The sequence below is a fragment of the Balaenoptera musculus genome, chromosome 9, assembly GCF_009873245.2.
Source record: "Balaenoptera musculus isolate JJ_BM4_2016_0621 chromosome 9, mBalMus1.pri.v3, whole genome shotgun sequence".
Classification (NCBI taxonomy): Eukaryota; Metazoa; Chordata; class Mammalia; order Artiodactyla; family Balaenopteridae; genus Balaenoptera; species Balaenoptera musculus.
Genome location: NC_045793.1, coordinates 32,389,853 through 32,405,891, shown reverse-complemented (window position 1 = coordinate 32,405,891; position 16,039 = coordinate 32,389,853).

Here is a 16,039-nt window from a genome sequence, read left to right as displayed (position 1 = left end):
AGACACAGAATGTTCTTGCCTCAGTAGCAGGGAATAATTAGCCTAGACTGACCACAGCTTGGTCCTACATAACAAATCTTAAAAGTAAGACCTGAAAGGACCAAACTTGCCCCCAACTGTGAGAGCAACTCTACCTCCTCTGTTCCACAGACGAAGTAACCAGTGCTGGTTTTTTTCTTTAACTGCCAAGAATGTTAATCCATTTGGGAACTAGGGGTATTACCACTGGGTAAGTGTGTGGATTTGGTTAATATACTGTAAGCCAGACTTTGGTCAGGACTCCATCTCCTTGCTCCCATTTGCTCCCATTCTAACATGGAGGTCAGGAAGACACTTCATGTCTTCTGGTATCAATGATATCTTGAACTCTTGTGTCCTCAGACACCTGGGTATCCCTCTTTCCCTGGTATATAATAGCTTGAGTAAATGGCCACAAGTCTGTGTGGGGAGAGCGAGGGGATCATTCCACTGTATACTTGTCATCATGTTGCAGGGATGATGCAGTTCCCCTGAGGGTTTTGGTCACCTCTTCAATCAATAGATTCTAGTCTGAACCTGACTAAGCTGGGCAAGCAGTCATGACATTTTATTGGGGCAATACTCTCAGCCTTTTGCTCATCCATTCTTGCTCACCTTTTTTTTTGTCTCACAGTTTTTACGGTGAGTGGTAAAATATACATAACAAAATTTACTAGTTTAAACATTTTAAGTGTACAGTTTATTGGCATTAAGTATAATCACATTGCTGTGCATCCAACACCATACCCATTTCCAAAACTTTTTCATCATTCCAGACTGAGACTCGGTACCCATTAAATAATAACTCCCCATTCCTCTCCCCCTACTCCCCAGCCTCTGGTAACCACTGTTCTATGTTCTGTCTCTTCCTCATTTTTTATTGTATATATTCAGCACTACCCTGATGACTGCCAACCTATTTTGCCCCTTGGGATATGCCATGTTCTTTTAACCTTCTCCATAATTCTCTACTGGTCAGGCACTCCTGGCAGGCACTCTGATTTTGTAGCTCATTAAAATAATTATAACGCCCTGACTTCTGGCAGTTAAGTCACACCACCTGACTTTTATTGCATCAGGGACCTGCCGGCCCCTTTGCTATCAGCAAGCTAGTTTCTGTGATAGTGTCTACCATCAGCCCTGGCCTACAGAAAAGAGCTATCACTGAACCCTTTATGATGCTAATGATGCTCACACCAGCACATTTATTATGGTCTTGGTAAATAGTGTGTTTTCTAGGCCTTCTCAAGGAACATAATCCTCTTTTGGGTCTTGTGGCCTCACATAACATAACTTCCAGCAGACCCAAATCCCTGAGCCTTTTATTCCCTTCCTCTACCATCTGCCACAGCAATTCAGGTATTTCAATATCACTCACCCTGGGTGACTTTTCCCTGGATTCTGCTAGAAATCCTAGCAGCAAATTTGCACTATTTCCTGGCTTTTCAAAAAAAAGTTAAATCCTATCTCCAAGTCAATAAACTCTCCCTTATCCAGTCTTATGGTCAAGCCCCTTTACCTGGGTACCTGCTGAATCCAGTTCTGTAAGTTCTCCTCTGTCCCCTGCTTGCTACCTCTCATAGCTCTTTTGGTATATAGTCTATTTTATCCCTCATTAGAGCCAACACTTCCCTGGATGCATCGTTAAGTCAACATTTATTGTAGGTCTGTTGGCCAGGAGGAGAAGTCAGGGAAGCTCCTGAGAGGGAATTTGTTGCTTTGTGTGGGGGAAGCCTCTATATTATCTCTCCATGTGGAAGAGTGCTAGTTCTTAATGGGGAGGAGTGGGACTATTCTGTACATTCAGAAAATGGTGGGGAGTCAGACTCTTCAGGGGTACCCACCTAGATGTCTCTATACCATGTGACAGCATCCAAGCATTACCCATCTAGGACTCTGACTTCAGCATGAGAACCACGCCTCGATTCAACATTCATCCATCTTTGAAGCTTAGCAACTCTAAGCTATTGAATACTGGGCTTGATCGTCATCTTTTTCTGCTTGCCCACTGCATGATAAAAGGGCTGCTTCTTAGCTACCTAAGAGGCTCTCTTGCTCTCACACTTAACTTTCAATTATTTGTTAATTTCTTTAAGCTTTTCATTATCCACCTTTAAGGCAGCAATGAACTTAGTAAAAATTATTTAATTTCATTATTTTTATATTTATTAACACCCTTGTACTGTTCAAATGCCTGAATCTTCACACTACTCACAGCACAGCCCTCCAGCAGACAGGCTCCCAGGGAGCCACAGGTGTACGTTTTAATGATTGGAATACTCCCTTGTTCCAGAGGCTGTTGGTGCTCCACTTGCCACTCAGGTGGGATCTGCATTGCCAGCTGAGGAGTGAGTGACAGTCCCCATACCCCATCTTACCGCCTGCCTTCTCAGACCACTCCTGGTACCAACTGTGCTCCTTGAGTTAACTGGAAATCGGGATGCTGAGACAAAAGTTTTACTGCAGAGTAATACCTATGAAAGAAAAAGGGAGTAAGGAAGAGGCAATCAGTTTACCAGGCAAAACTCAGAATGTCTCTGCGAGCCTGGTAGCGAGCTCTGGAGCAAAGATTTATGTTAGAGGAAAGCTAATTGGGAGTAGAACTTTACTTAGCTTTAATCAGCCTTTGACTGGGAGTCAGCATAAAAACTTCGACTAATAGCTTGGCAAACCTTGAAGGCGCTAAGAGCTGGAGGTTATCAGCTAACCACACCCCCACAGCTGAGCAGTGAGTCTCTCTTGGAGAACGATCGGCAGGCCACGTCCTCATGTCTGCCAGAGCTCTCATTAAATATCTGCTGCTTTATTTTGATTTTTTAAATCTGTTTCTGATTATCACAATAAACCCAGGAATTGGAAGTTTCAAAGGTTGCCCTTGCTGGAGATGTTCTTCATCTCTCCGAGGAAAAGGTATACACACCTGCCAGGTACCTGGCAGTGTTGCACTGCAAGAGAAAGGGCCTCAAGGGGAAATACACTCATTTGTACTGATTAAGTCATTATCTTATAGATTTCAAGTATGTGCTCTAACGTGCTCTTTGCCTTTTCATATATTTAATTCTCGATTTCAGTGAAAAGGATTGAATCCTGCTAAGACATCTTACATGGGAGATATTAATTAGGCAACCTGAGTATTTTTAAAAAATACAAGAGTGATTTTGGAAATATTCAAATTAGAAATATATTACTTGTTTGAGGAAGTCCACATGGAGAAACACTAATGATTAGACACTTAAGATATATGTTTTCTTGTCTCTACCACTATAGTTCAGGTAATATGATAATTTAAGACTAAGTTTTACTTTTTTTACTCGCTATGAAAAAATACTTATCCAGTAAATGAGCAGTTAGTGAATAATATTGCAAAAAAACTCTTAAAGCTTTCTAGGAGCACACAATTATGTCACTTCTATCTACTTCAACATTTATTATACTCATTAATTAAAGCATGTCCTCAAAGACCTTTGGTTGCCAACCATGTATTAACCTGGCTGGAAGTGCCCTATATTTGAAGGTAAAGATATTTAACAAAAGTATTGTATAAAATAGTCATTTTACTAATCCCTTTTAGGGGAACAAAATGTATTGAAAGTAAATAGTTTCACTTAAATGTTGTATAAATAAGGTATTTAATTTGCATTGGTCTTTACCAGTGCATTGTGCATTTGGGACTCTTAAAGTTGACCTAGCACAAACAGAAAGGCTAATTTATAATAGGAGTGAAGGGGAAAATTGCTGTCTACAACGACTTCTGCCTAAGGAAGGTGGGCACTGTAAATTAATGTTTTTCTATTGAGTCCATAAGTAGATTTGAATATGTAAATCTGGGCTTTGGTTTGAATTTCAAAGCAGTGTTCAGATGATTATTTGAACTCTCCTGGAAAGGAGAAGTTGAGAAGGGGGAGATGGGATAGAGGAAGAAAGGAATCAGTGATGGGGAGAACTGGGAATTCTAAGTGGGATAACAGGGCCAGTGGAAAAAAATCCTGGAATGGGGTGATCAGAAGTTTAGTACTAAAAGCTTGTTTCCATTTTTAAATTGCAAATCCTATCCTGGCTTTTTCAAATCTTCAGTAGAATCTGTCATGCACACAAATGCCATGCTTGAGGCTGAAAAAATTAACAGAATTAGCTCAGCAGAAACCAGAGATGACCATGAAAATCTAAGCCACTTCCACATTCCACGCCCACCCCCCAATCCCTAGTGATTAACAGAAATCTTGGGAAGTTTTTTGAATTGTCCACAAATAGTGCAATTATGGTTCAAGTCCATTAACTAAGTCTTAAAGGGCAGGTGATCCAGTTAAAATATGAGTTGCGTAGGGATACTAGAATCCAAGAAGGGGGCCTCAGTAATAATGGAACTAAGAACTCAAAGTTTCTTCAATGACTCATCTCAGTTTCTTTGGATGCATTAGCTTTTTTTAATTTTAATTTTTATTGTGATAAGAACACTTAACATGAGATCTACCCTCTTAACAGATTTTAAATGTACAACACAGATTGTTAACCTATTTGCAAAAGTCAGAACTATTTTCACAGATGAACATTTAATCTGTTTTTCAAAGTCCTCTGTGGGAAAGCAAGTTTTCAATATCCAATAGGCACAATATTGTACAGCAGCTCTCTAGAATGTACTTATCTTGCACAACTAAAAATTTATATCTGTTGCATTTGTTTTTATTCATCTTACTGAAGACTTTTTCTCCACGTGGTAGAAAACCTGACTTCCAACAGCTACCTGGAGGGAAATGATTAAACTTTCTGGGTCCCAAATCTCTAAATCCTGGGGAAAGGTATGATTCTTCTTGACTCAGATCATTTCAGATCATATCCTCTGCACCAGCCAACTGTGGTATTGTATAATTTACATTGTATACCAGCACAAGGATTTTGTTTTAGAGCACCAGCATTTTGGGATATATCTGTATTCCCATAGTCATCCATTCATTCTTCTGATATATGAATTAGGAGCTTTGTATTCCCCAAAACGTAACAGGTGTTTTAATCCACGGGTTACAGAATATTATAAACTGCCTTTTCCAATCATAAATCATGTCAATATTGAAAAATAACATCTACCAAGAGACTTTAGGCATATGGCAGCAAATTATTAATAGAACAATTGAGACCAGGGGAAGGATGCACTTGTTATAGTCAGGAATAGATGATTGATGGTAGAGAAAATTTTTTTTCATGAAGAATTTATGTTACACTCCCCAAAGACCATCTGGAAAGTCTTCTCTGAATGTTTACCTGTGTATTTTGAGTTTAATAACAGTTCTAGACACCTCTTAATTAATCACATTTGTCAAATGATGGTATAGGTAGACCAAGAAGTTCTTTCATTTCTTCCATTATTCTTGCAGTTTTGCTATAATATGCTGAAGTGATGGATTAACCCTAAAATCTCAATGGCTTAACCCAACAATATTTTTCCCTTGCTCATGAAATGTATCCAATGCAAATTAGTAACTGGGGCTGGTAAGGCTTTGGATTCACAGTCACTCAGGGATTCTGGCTGGCAGAGGCCCTGCTACCTTGTATCTGAATCCATGCGATAGGCAAAGAAGGTTTTAGAAGGCCTTTCACTGGTGATTAAGTGAAAAGACCTGTGGAAAAGACCTGTGTAATTCTGTTGGCCAGAACGAGTTGCATGGCCCCACCTAACTGCAAAAGGACTGGGAAGTATAAGGGGGTACATGAAATAATTGGTAAACTGACTTTACCAATTACCAACTGTCTTTGCCACACTGCATTCCAGACCTATATTTGTTGAGCAAGAGAAACTTTAATGAAATTAAGTGGCAAATTTAAAACATCAAGTTACTTGCTTCTACGTCTTTATTCCAAGGGCACAGCACAAGTAAAAGATGATGAGATAGTTAGACTCCTAACTCACTTTCCTCCTGATTTTCATGCTGAGGACACTGCTTTTTCCCCCTCTCACAGTGAGCTAGCTCATGCATTGGATGCGGATTCCTCAGTGTGCCAGAGAAGTGCTGAGACATTTGAGGTGACTCTGTCAAGAGAAAATAAACACATTAAATCCTACACAAAACAAAACCATATTTTATGCAATGTAACGTTAATTTCTGGTTGAGAACTTATTGTTTAGGTTTAAAAATTAGCTTTTGCTCTTCCTTGACCAATTCTTCACCTTCTCTGTCATCCTCTATCCCTAATCTCCTTCTAATGAGGAACAGGTTGAGTGAACAGAACCAATCCGCATCTCGAGGTATTTACTGTAGGGTACTGCCTCTTTATTCAATATTTCCCCATATGACCCATATTAGAGTTGGAGCTGATGAAAACCAAATGAGATGCTGGCGAACTACAACAGTAATCAGAGACAACCAGTAATATTCACACTGTAGCAAACATTAGGCCTTCTTTTGAAAAATGATTAACATTAACACCTTAAAGATCATTTTTTTCATTTAAAAACAACTTAAAGAGTAATCTGAAAGGAATGTGCTGATTTTAGCAGGTATAACATGTCTAACTATTTAATAAAATATCACAAACTGGTCCTGACTTAGATTCAGCAATTCCAGTTGCATGTAGAGAGAGACATATTCTCTGGCAGAGAAGCCTGTAGTGAGTCTTATTTATAAGATAAAAGTTATTTTTGCTTCATTCAAATATGAATACATACTTATGCAACAATTTAGGAAAAGACTTTATGAAATATAGGTCTGGATGAATTTCTTGTGGTATCTATTTTTGCACGTTTTTAAAAACATTGAAATCACTGTTGTAGGTTCTTAGAGATGGACCATCTGTCACAAACCAGAATTATCATTTATTGTAACTTGTAACAAGTTTATTAAGTAACAAAAAGAGATTTAAATCAGGGTATGGAAGATTATGCCCTGTATGACTTTAGTACCCAGGGAAAGTGCAATGTTAGTATTGGGAATTGATCATAAACACGGTTTTCAGGGGGTGCTTCTCAAAGACTCAACAGGGCATCCTTCCCCAATTCTTCCTCACCAGCATTTAGGCATATACTTGAGAAATGAAAAAATAATTAATATTTATCATAACAATTTTTTGAATATATAAATGCAAATAACAGGAAGTAAAACTCAAAGATATTTTCTTATATGGTAGAAGATATCAAAGGTAGACTACCTCTTATTTCTAAGAGATTCTTGGCATGGAGGGAATATTGCGGATACCACTGAGGAAAATGTATTCAAAATTCGGCTTAGAAATGAGATTTGCAATTCATAAAAAACAGAAATAGTTTAAAAATAAATAGATGATTATCACTGTTAAAAAATATATATACATATATACATCATTGTCCTCTTCAGTTTTATGATTCTTCTTTTAAAATTTCAAGTTAATGTGACCAAACTCTTTTTCCTGAATTTTACAACAATAAAAGGCATAAAAGGAAGGTTAGCCTATTTTATTTTTAAAAATTTTCCCCTAAAGGTGGTTGGAATGGCAGCAACATAATAAAATATTCCTTAAAATGTTTTTTTTTTTAAATTTCCTTGCAATGTACCTATATAATTCGCAGCTGATATGCATAGCAGAAAGAACAGTTAGCTAATTCATTAATTTTGTTTTCTTGACTTCTTGCTAATATTTATATTTCAGAGAGATTCTACCTTGACTATTGGCTGAGTCAATGGACTTTTTTGGGTATAATTACTGTGTATATTTAATTCACCAAATATTTTATTTCACATTTGAATTTTTGGTTAATCACATATATTCATTTAGTAAACTTTATAGGTCTTGAGAAAATTTTGTTTATGAAACGTACACAGAAACAATTTAAATAAATTAAAAAATGTCTAGCATTAAATTATCATGGATATTTAATGCAAATTTTTTTTTAATAAAAAGAAAATTTTTATTTTGTATTGGAGCATAGTTGATTAACACTGTTGTGTTAGTTTCAGATGTACAGCAAAGTGATTTAGTTATACATATACATGTATCTATTTTTTTTCAAATTCTTTTACCATTTAAGTTCTCACAGAGTATTAAGAAGAGCTCCCTGTGCTATACAGTAGGTCCTTGTTGGTTACCTATTTTAAATAGAGCAGTGTGTACACATCAATCCCAAACTCCCAGTCTAACTGCGCCCCCCTCACCCATCCCCCTGGTAAGATAAGATCGTTCTCTAAGTCTGTTAACACAAATTTTTAACAATTTCTCCATAACCAGAGTTTCTGACATACCAATAAACACTATTTATTTATTTATTTTTAACATCTTTATTGGAGTATAATTGCTTTACAATGTTGCATTAGTTTCTGCTGTATAAAAAAGTGAATCAGCTATACGTATACATATATCCCCATATCCGCTCCCTCTTGCTCCTCCCTCCCACCCTCCTTATCCCACTCCTCTAGGTGGTCACAAAGCACTGAGCTGATCTCCCTGTGCTATGTGGCTGCTTCCCACTAGCTATCTATTCTACATTTGGTAGAATATATATGTTCATGCCACACTCTCACTTCATCCCAGCTTACCCTTCCCCCTCCCCGTGTCCTCAAGTTCATTCTCTACATCTACGTCCTTATTCCTGTCCTGCCCCTAGGTTCTTCAGTACCATTTTTTTTTTTTATGATTCCATATATATGTGTTAGCATACGGAATTTGTTTTTCTCTTTCTGACTTACTTCACTCTGTATGACAGACTCTAGGTCAATCCACCTCACTACAATTAACTCAATTTCGTTTCTTTTTATGGCTGAGTAATATCCTACTGTATATATGTGCCACATCTCCTTTATCCATTCATCTGTCGATGGACACTTAGGTTGCTTCCATGTCCTGGCTCTTGTAGATAATGCTGCAATGAACATTGTGGTACATGACTCTTTTTGAATTATGGTTTTCTCAGGGTATATGCCCAGTAGTGGGATTGCTGGGTCGTATGGTAGTTCTATTTTTAGTTTTTTAAGGAACTTCCACACTGTTCTCCATAGTGGCTGTATCAATTTACATTCCCTCCAACAGTGCAAGAGGGTTCCCTTTTCTCCACACCCTCTCCAGCATTTATTGTTTGTAGATTTTTTGATGATGGCCATTCTGACCAGTGTGAGGTGATATCTCATTGTAGTTTTGATTTGCATTTCTCTAATGATTAGTGATGTTCAGCAACCTTTCATGTGTTTGTGGGCAATCTGTATATCTTCTTTGGAGAAATGTCTATTTAGGTCTTTTGCCCATGTTTGGATTGTGTTGTTTGTTGTTTTGATATTGAGATGCATGAGCTGCTTGTAAATTTTGGAGATTAATCCTTTGTCAGTTGCTTCATTTGCAAATATTTTCTCCCATTCTGAGGGTTGTCTTTTCATCTTGTTTATGGTTTACTTTGCTGTGCAAAAGCTTTTAAGTTTCATTAGGTCCCATTTGTTTATTTTTGTTTTTATTTCCATTTATCGAGGAGGTGGGTCAAAAGGATCTTGCTGTGATTTATGTCGTAGAGTGTGCTGCCTATGTTTTCCTCTAAGAGTTTTATAGTATCTGGCCTTACATTTAGGTCTTTAATCCATTTTGAGTTTATTTTTGTGTATGATATTAGGGAGTGTTCTAATTTCATTCTTTTACATGAAGCTGTCCAGTTTTCCCAGCAGCATTTATTGAAGATGCTGTCTTTTCTCCCTTGTATATTCTTGCCTTGTTTCTCAAAGATAAGGTGACCATATATGTGTGGGATTATCTCTGGGCTTTCTATCCTGTTCCATTGATCTATATTTCTGTTTTTGTGCCAGTACCATACTGTCTTGATTACTATAGCCTTGTAGTATAGTCTGAAGTCAGGGAGCATGATTCCTCCAGCTCCGTTTTTCTTTCTCAAGATTGCTTTGGCTATTCGGGGTCTTTTGTGTTTCCATACAAATTGTGAAATTTTTTGTTCTAGTTCTATGAAAAATGCCTTTGGTAGTTTGCATTGAATCTGTAGATTGCTTTGGGTAGTACTGTCATTTTCACAATGTTGATTCTTCCAATCCAGGAACATGGTATATCTCTCCATCTGGTTGTATCATCTTTAATTTCTGTCATCAGTGTCTTATAGTATTCTGCATACAGGTCTTTTTCCCTTAGATAGGTTTATTCCTAGGTATTTTATTCTTTTTGTTGCAATGGTAAATGGGAGTGTTTCCTTAATTTCTCTTTCAGATTCTTCATCATTAATGTATAACAACGCAAGATGTTTCTGTGCATTAATTTTGTATCCTGCTACTTTACCAAATTCATTGATTAGCTCTAGTAGTTTTCTGGTAGCATCTTTAGGATTCTCTATGTATAGTATCATGTCATCTGAAAATAGTGACAGTTTTACTTCTTCTTTTCCATTTTGGATTCCTTTTATTTCTTTTTCTTCTCTGATTGCTATGGCTAAAACTTCCCAAACTATTGAATAATAGTGGTGACAGTGGGCAACCTTGTCTTGTTCCTGATCTTAGTGGAAATGGTCTCAGTTTTTCACCATTGAGAATGATGTTGGTTGTGTGTTTTTCATAAATGGCCTTTATTATGTTGAGGTAAGTTTCCTCTATGCCTACTCTCTGGAGGGTTTTTATCATAAATGGCTGTTGAATTTTGTTGAAAGCTTTCTCTGCATCTATTGAGATTATCATTGTTTTTTATCCTTCAGTTTGTTAATATGGTGTATCACATTCATTGATTTGCATATATTGAAGAATCCTTGCATTCCTGGAATAAACCCCACTTGATCATGGTGTATGATCCTTTTAATGTGCTGTTGGATTGTGTTTGCTAGTATTTTGTTGAGGATTTTTGCATCAATGTTCATCAGTGATATTGGCCTGTAGTTTTCTTTCTTTGCGACATCTTTGTCTGGTTTTGGTATCAGGGTGATGGTGGCCTCGTAGAATGAGTTTTGGAGTGTTCCTCCCTCTGCTATATTTTGGAAGAGTTTGAGAAGGATAGGTGTTAGCTCTTCTCTAAATGTTTGATAGAATTCGCCTGTGAAGCTATTTGGTCCTGGGCCATTGTTTGTTGGAAGATTTTTAATCACAGTTTCAATTTCAGTGCTTGTGATTGGTTTGTTTATGTTTTCTGTTTCTTCCTGGTTCAGTCTTAGAAGGTTGTGTTTTTCTAAGAATTTGTGAATTTCTTCCAGGTTGTCCATTTTTTTGGCATATAGTTGCTTATAGTAATCTCTCATAATCCTTTGTATTTCTGCAGTGTCAGTTGTTACTTCTTCTTTTTCATTTCTAATTCTATTGATTTGAGTCTTTTCCCTTTTTTGTTGATGAGTCTGGCTAATGGTTTATTAATTTTGTTTATCTTCTCAAAGAACCAGCTTTTAGTTTTATTTATCTTTGCTATCATTTCCTTCATTTCTTTTTCATTTACTTCTGATCTGATCTTTATGATTTCAGTCCTTCTTCTAATTTGGGTTTTTTTTTTCTTTTCTTCTTCTTTCTCTAATTGCTTTAGGTGTAATGTTAGGTTGTTTATTTGAGATTTTTCTTGTTTCTTGAGGTAGGATTGTATTGCTATAAACTTCCCTTTTAGAATTGCTTTTGCTGCATCCCATAGGTTTGGGGTTGTTGTGTTTTCATTGTCATTTGTTTCTAGGTATTTTTTTATTTCCTCTTTGATTTCTTCCATGATCTGTTGGTTATTTAGTAGTGTATTGTTTAACCTCCATGTGTTTGTATTTTTTACAGTTTTACTATCATTACTAATTTACTATCATTACTCTGAATTCTTTTTCAGGTAGACTGCCTATTTCCTCTTCAATTTTTTGGTCTGGTGGGTTTTTACCTTGCTCCTTCATCTGCTGTGTGTTTCTCTGTCTTCTCATTTTGCTTAACCTATTGTGTTTGGGGTCCGCTTTTCACAGGCTGCAGGTGTGTAGTTCCCGTTGTTTTTGGTGTCTGCTCCCAGTTGGTAAGTTTGGTTCAGTGGCTTGTGTAGGCTTTCTGGTGGAGGGGACTGGTGCCTGTGTTCTGGTGGATGAGGCTGGATCTTGCCCTTCTGGTGGGCAGGACCACATCCGGTGGTGTGTATTGTGGTGTCTGTGACCTTATTATGATTTTAGGCAGCCTCTCTGCTAATGGGTGGGTTTGTATTCCTGTCTTGCTAGTTGTGTGGCATGGGACATACAGCACTGCAGCTTGCTGGCTGTTTGGTGGATCTGGGTCTTAGCATTGAGATGGAGATATCTGGGAGAGTTCTTGCCAATTGATGTTATATGGGACTGGGAGGTCTCTGGTGGTCCAATGTCCTGAACTTGGCTCTTCCACCTCCAAGGCTCAGGCCTGACAATAGGCCAGAGCACCAAGATGCTCTCAGCCACATGGCTCAGAAGAAAAGGGAGAAGAAAAGAAAGAAAAAAATGAGAAATGAATACAAAAAATCATTAAAATTAAAGTATTTATAAAAAAAGAAATGAGAAACCAAACCAATAAACAAATCCACCAATGATAACAAGAGTTATAAACTATACTAAGATAAACATAAAAATCAGAAACCAATCACTCACAGACAGCGAACCCCAAGTCTACAGTTGCTTTCAAAATCCACCGCCTCAATTTAGGGATGATTCGTTGTCTCTTCAGGTATTCCAGAGATGCAGGATACATCAAGTTGATTGTGGGGATTTATTCCACCACTTCTGAGGCTGCACGGAGAAAGTTCACTTTCTCTTCTTTGTTCATACATCTCCTGGGTTTCAGCTTTGGTTTTGCTCTGTCTCTGCATGTAGGTTGTCCTCAGGCATCTGTTCCCCACCCGGACAGGAAGGGGTTGAAGCAGGGGCTTATTAGGGGCCTCTTGCTCACTCATGCTGGGGGGAGGGAGGGGTATGGTAGTTATAATTGGAATGCGGGGCGAGCCTGTGGCAGCAGAGGCCAGCATGACATTTCAACAGTCTGAGGCATGCTGTGTGTTCTCCCAGGGGAGTTGTCCCTGTATCATGGGACCCTGGCAGTGGTGGGCTGCACTGGTTCCAGGTGGGGTGTCTGGATAGTGGCCTGCGCTTGCACACAGGAGTCTTGGTGGCTGCAGCATCAGTGTTAGCGTTTCATGCCCTTCTCTGGTGTCCAAGTTGACAGTCGTGGCCCGTGCCCATCTCTGGAGCTTGTTTAGGTGGTGCTCTGCCTTCTGTGGGCAGACAGGGAAGGAATCCCCTCTCCTTGTGCAACCCAAAACAATGGTCTCTTGTCTCTTAGGCAGGTCCAGACTTTTTCCCGGACTTCCTCCCAGCTAGCTGTGGTGCACTAGCCCCCTTCAGGCTGTGTTCACGCAGCCAACCCCAGTCCTCTCCCTGGGATCTGACCTCCGAAGCCCGAGCCTCAGCTCCCAGCCCCCACCTGCCCCAGCAGGTGAGCAGACAAGCCTATGGGGCTTGTGAGTGCTGGTCAGCACTGATCCTCTGTGTGGGAATCTCTCCACTTTGCCCTGTGTACCCCTGTTGCTGCGCTCTCCTCTGTGGCTCCAAAGCTTCCCCCTGCCCACCCCCAATCTCCACCAGTGAAGGAGTTTCCTAGTGTGTGGAAGCTTTTCCTCCTTCATAGCTCCCTCCCAGAGGTGCAGGTCCCATCCCTATTCTTTTGTCTCTGTTTTTCCCTTTTTCTTTTGCCCTACCCAGTTATGTAGGGATTTTCTTGCCTTTTGGGAAGTCTGAGGTCTTCTGCCAGAGTTCAGTAGGTGTTCTGTAGGAGCTGTTCCACATGTAGATGTATTTTTGATGTATTTGTGGGGAGGAAGGTGATCTCCACGTCTTACTCCTCCGCCATGTTGATGGTCCCCACAAATCACTCTCCAATAAACACTTTAGATAGAGTAAGAAATTTAGAGTACCTTGTTGCAATTAACATTATAAAGTTTTGCTGACTGGCTCTGTGGTTAATAGCTTTAGTAGTAAATAATGTAGTTGCTTCCTTCTTATTTATAATATATTTGATAGTTAATATTCTAGAGGAGTAAAATTAATTTATAATTTATAAAACATTAGACCCTCTCAGGATATTTTAAAGTACTTTCCATTTCTTAATCTGGATTTGTTTCAGCTTGAATTAAGTGATATTTGTGTTTTGAAAACAAAGCTAAAATATATACAGATTTTTCATTTTAAATTTGTGCTAATATGAATGACTGGTATTAATTACACTTTCATTATCTTTGCAATTATATTTTAATCATATGGATTCATTTTATTTCCTTTCAAAATAAATCCTCTAGTTGTAGCGTTCTATCCTTAGAGTGTAATCTTTACATTAAATTTCTTTCCAGATGAATAAATCTCATAATTAACTGTATTTAATAACCAACTCAGATTTAATCTATTAAAATGCAATCTATTTAAAAATATTTAGGTAATTAAGGTGAGAATATGCACATTTCAGTGGTTAGTACTAAGCACAGATTTACATTTGTAAATTATAAAACAAACAGTCTAGTGGCATATTTATTTTTGGTTTCAAGGATGTGAGAAGAAATTTTGTTTTTCCACTTTTAAGACATCCTCCACAGGCTTGCCCATAAATATGCACCTCTTGTCCTTCTGGATTGCTCAGAAAAAGGCTCTCTCAGTCTATAAGAGTCAATAATGGAAACTTCTCCCCTAATTAACAGACAGAAATAACCTGGCCATTTTCAGGATTTTTAAACCATCTTTGAAAGTTGGTAGCCAAACCTTGTCTATATCTAGTTTGTAGAGCAGAATTTTATGAATTATTTGTGTCTTTTGGTTGGAGCATTTAGCCCATTTACATCTAAGGTAATTATTGATATGTATGTTCCTATTACCATTTTCTTAATTGTTTTCAGTTTGTTTTTGTAAGTCTTTTCCTTCTCTTGTGTTTCCTGCATAGATTAGTTCCTTTAGCATTTGTTGTAAAGCTGGTTTGGTGGGGAGAAATTCTCTTAACTTTTGCTTGTCTGTAAAGCTTTTGATTTCTCCATCGAATCTGAATGAGATCCTTGCTGGGTAGAGTAATCTTGGTTGTAGGTTTTTCCCTTTCATCACTTTAAATATATCTTGCCACTTCCTTCTGGCCTGTAGAATTTCTGCTGAAAGATCAGCTGTTAACCTCATGGGGATTCCTTTGTATGTTATTTGTCGCTTTTCCCCTGCTGCTTTAACATTTTTTCTTTGTGTTTAGTTTTTGTTAGTTTGATTAATATGTGTCTCAGCATGTTTCTCCTTGGGTTTGTCCTTTATGGGACTGTCTGTGCTTCCTGGACACGATTGCCTATTTCCATTCCCATGTTCGGGACATTTTCGACTATAATCACTTCAAATATTTTCTCAGACCATTTCTTTTTTTCCTCTGCTTCTCAGAAGCCTATAATTCAAATGTTGGTGTGCTTAATGTTGTCCCAGAGGCCTCTGAGACTGTCCTCCATTGTTTTCATTCTTTTTTCTTTATTCTTCTCTGTGGCAGTTGTTTCCACTATTCTATCTTCCAGCTCACTTATCCGTTCTTCTGCCTCAGTTATTCTGCTATTGATTCCTTCTAGAGTATTTTTAATTTCATTTATTGTTTGTTTGCTCTTTAGTTCTTCTAGGTCCCTGTTAAACATTTCTTGTGTTTTCTCTATTGTATTTCCAAGATTTCGGATCATCTTTACTATCATTACTCTGAATTCTTTTTCAGGTAGTTTGCTTATTTCCTCTTCATTTATTTGGTCTTGTGGGTTTTTATCTTGCTCCTTTGCCTGTAAGATATTTCTCTGTCTCCTCATTTTGTCTAATTAACAGTATTGGAGGTCTCCATTCCCCAGGCTGCAGGGTTGTAGTTCCTCTTGCTTCTGTTCTCTGCCCTGGTGGTGAGTTTGGTACAGTTGTTTGCATAGGCTTCCTGATGGGACAGAGTGGTGCCTGCGTTCTGGTGGGTAGAGCTGAGTCTTTTCCCTCTGATGAGCAAGGCCATGTCAAGTGGTGTGTTTTGGGGTGTCTGTTAGCTTAGTATGACTTTAGGTAGTCTGTGTGCTGATGGGTGGGTTTGTGTTCTTGTCATTTTTGTTGTTTAGTGTGAGGCATCCAGGGCTGGGAGCTGCTGGCAGT